The sequence below is a fragment of the Bison bison genome, unplaced genomic scaffold (assembly GCF_000754665.1).
Source record: "Bison bison bison isolate TAMUID 2011002044 unplaced genomic scaffold, Bison_UMD1.0 scf7180017864476, whole genome shotgun sequence".
In the NCBI taxonomy this organism is placed as follows: Eukaryota; Metazoa; Chordata; class Mammalia; order Artiodactyla; family Bovidae; genus Bison; species Bison bison.
The window spans coordinates 1,894,816-1,898,794 of record NW_011495037.1 but is presented as its reverse complement, the minus strand read 5'-3'; positions in this window follow the sequence as shown (position 1 = coordinate 1,898,794).

The following is a 3,979-nucleotide window of genomic DNA, read 5'->3' as shown; positions in this document are numbered from 1 at the left end:
CACTTTCACTTTTCACTTTCATGCATTGGAGAAGGAAATGGCAGCCCACTCCAGTGTTCTTGCCTGGAGAATCCCAGGGACGGGGGAGCCTGGTGGGCTGCCGTCTAAGGGGTCGCACAGAGTCGGACACGACTGAAGTGACTTAGCAGCAGCAGCAGCAGGTCATGTGGGGTTATAAGCTGTTTTGTTGTAAGCCTAACCTTCTCCTTCCTAAGATCTATATACCTCACTTCTAGAAAGAGCTTTGTTAAAAGTAGAATTGGCCAGGTCCAATACTGCTGACTGGAGAAGGAAATGGCAACCCACTCCAGTATTCTTGCCTGGAGACCCCTATGGACAGAAGAGCCTGGAAGGCTACAGTCCATGGAGTCGCAGAGTTGGACATGACTAAATTTACTTAGCAATACTGCTGACAAAATAGAGTTTGGATTTTGGAGTGAGATACACTGGTTTCAATTTCCACCAGCACTGATCTTTGGCTCTACGTATCCTTTTGTAACCTCTCCAAGTCTCAGTTTCTTCAGAATGAATACCCTGTGGGCAGTTATGAGGGTTGAGAGAACTGATGCATGAAAACCAGCACAGGCCCAGGCTGCTGTCACTGGTACCTTCTGTCATTCTAAAGGAATAAAGCAATTCGTCGATGGATAGGGCTTGGTACAAGGTACACCATCAAATATTATAAATGCGCTTCCAGTATTTTTCCTTTCCTCACTATATTCTGTGACCTTGAAAGAGCACCCACACTTCTCTGAAATGATTCAACCAGTGCTGTTTACCAGCCTTCAAAAATGGATTAAAGATTTGGAATTCCCTTTATTTCTCCACCCACAGGATCAAAGGGTGCAGGCAAGGGCTGGGGAGCGGGGGAGGAAAGTAAGATGGAACAGACCCCAAGTTCTGAACTGGCAGAAGAGCAACTACGGTTCAAACTAGGCTCTGCTGAGCTGCAGGGCGCAGGCCCCCATGTTCTGCTCTGCCTTCGCCCTTGAGAAATAAACACAGCTGCCAGAAAGGGGGATGCTTCAGCCATAGCTAATCCTGGGCCACAAGATGAGCAGGCAATGAGAGGTGCCCTGCAATGCGAAGTGTTTTTCAAAAACGTCAGCAAGTACACAGAGCAAGGAGAGAGGAGACAGTGCAATGCAAATACACAATTAGGCTTCAGGATAGGAATAAAGGCAGAATGCACAGATCCATGCCAGCCTTCCTGGCTCGCTGCCTTCCTTTCGCAGCCTTGGCTCTACTGCCCTCTAGTGGCCACACAGGGACTAGCAGGCAGGTTTTAACTTGGAGCCAAGTTCTAGCTCAGGGATTCCCAGTTCAATCGCCACATGCAATGCAGGAGACCTTGGTTAGATCTCTGGGTCAAGAAAATCCCGTGGAGATGGTCAAGAATTCACCTGCAATGCAGGAGACCTCGGTTCGATCTCTGGGTCGAGAATATCCCCTGGAGAAGGAAATGGCAACCCACTTCAGTATTCTCACCTGAGAAATACCACAGACAGAGAAGCCTGGTTGATTACAGTCCATGGGGTTGCAAGAGTCAGTCCTGACTTAGCAATTAAACAACTCATAACTCACAGGGCTTGGAGCCTCTCAAAGAGCCTAGATTCCCTCCTCTCCACCCCTCAACCAATAGCCTGGTCCAGCCCCTCCTTCAGCTCTCCCTTGTGCTTCTACAGCAGCCTCATTGGTATTAATAAAAACAATAAAAACAACCTACTGAACGCTGACCACAGGCACTGTGCTAAGTGCTTACACACAATGTCTGACTGCATTCTTAAAGCCACCTTGAAATCAGGTAGGATCACATTTACAGATAAGGAAACAGGCTCACACAGGTTAGAGAACTTGGCCCAGGCCACGTGGCCAGCCACATGTGGAAGATCTAAAGTTTACACCCAGCAGCACCCTGGGTCAGGCCCCACATACATATACCTGCCAGCTTGAAAAGCATCAGCAGTAGCATCCCTCAGGAATATCCTAGAAACCCTAGGACCCTGATCCTTTGTAAGGGAACTAAAAACTCCGAGGATGGGAGCTAGGAATGTGTTTTAATAGGCTGTACCCTCAGCAGCACCCAGGCCAGGCCTGGAACAGGATTGGCTGACTCAGTGAATGGGTTTTTTGCCCTTCGTGTGTCATTTCAGCTCATTAAGCCAAACCTTCTCTTCTCTGGTCTCAGCATCATGACAACTTTGCACAAAGTTCCAGACGGACCCCAGTGTGGATGGCGAGTCCTCGAAGGCCCCCACGCCGTCACGTCAGAGTGGCTGTGCAGGCACACCTAGCCTGGGCTGACCCTCAACCCCTGGGACCGTGGGCACACACGCAGGGCATAGCAGCGGAAAGCAGAGACTTCAAACTAGCGTGCCGACCCGGGACCCTGGGTGAGCTCCCTCCCCTCCCTGCACCTCGGTTTTCATCTGAAACATAGGTCCAAGGTACAGCTGTCTGATAGTCCCTTCTGTCTTGTACCAGGCTCAGCACTCAGAGGAAGCTCTGACGTTTGGTCAACCGATGAAGATTTCTTTCTACACAGAGAACAAGGGGGCCTTCCTCTGCTCCGTGTTGATCATAGCACCTCAGCTGCCACTGCAGAGAGGCAATGCATCAGAAATGTCCAATAAATCTTCACAGGCCTGGTCACCATCCACCGGAACTCCATGGTGAGATCTCATTTCAGAGAGAAACTTTCCTCCAAGTTGACGTTAATCCCCATTCTGGGTACAGTGATGACCAGGGACAAATTGGCCTGTGCCCCACCAGATCTCCTTTGGTCCTCCAGGAGATGTTCTGACAGATCCTGTGCTGTACCCACACCACTGCCTGTCCTATATCCCAGTAACTTCCTCAAGAAGGGAACGGGAAACAAAGTTTAGCAACTTATTCCCAGCAAATGCACAGGGACCCCAGGGATGTTTCTGCCACTCCAGCCAAGGTGAGCTCCAGCCGGTGACTCTGTGCTGTGACACTGCCAGTCGGGTGAGCATGCTTTCACACTCTGCCTGCTGCTCCTAAGGGATGAGACATCAGATGCTGGATGCCTTGTGAAGTTCAACAGCTTGTGGTTCCATGTCAGCAACAATTTCAAACATGTGCACTGCTAGTAAATTTGCAGTCACTGGCTGAGCACGTCTCAGTTTAGTGTCCCTAAACGTTAACAAAGGGCCTTAGTTCAAAAGTGGGTATTTTAAGGTGCGTTAAATATTCATTTTTTCCAAATCCCTGCCCATCCAACCCCCACCCTTTTTTGTACAAAATGTGATGAGCTTAGGAGGCAAGAAAGCTCTGTATGGTACAAGGGTTTATACAGATGTGGTATTAATACCTACGTAACAACAGTAGCTACTTACTAAACACCTACAGTGTGCCAGGCATTTGACACAGGCCAGTTCATTTAACTCTTAGAAGCTGTACAGCCATTACAGATATACAAATGTAAGCAAACTGCAGCTATGGAGGTGAAGCAATTTCATCAGTCTCCCAGTTAGCCGTAACAGAACAAGCACTTCCCCCAACACCCATCAGACTCTGCCCTACTCACCAGGCCACACTACCAACCAGTCCAAACTGAAGTTATTCACCCTCCCTCTCTCCTCCCTAAAGGGAAAGGGAAAGTCGCTCAGTCGTGTCTGACTCTTTGGGACCCCATGGACTATAGAGCCCACGGAATTCTCCATGCCAGAATACTGGAGTGGGTAGCCTTTCCCTTCTCCAGGGGATCTTCCCAACCCAGGGACTGAACCCAGGTCTCCCACATTGCAGGCAGATTCTTTATCAGCTGAGCCACCAGGGAAGCCCAAGAATACTGGAGTGGGAGCTTATCCCTTCTCCAGTGGATCTTCCCAATCCAGGAATCGAAGCAGGGTCTCCTGCACTGCAGGTGGATTCTTTACCAACTGAGCTGCCAGGGAAGCCCAAGCTCATCTCACATCCCACCAACCCACCCTATATCCCAGGACCCTGCCAGCAC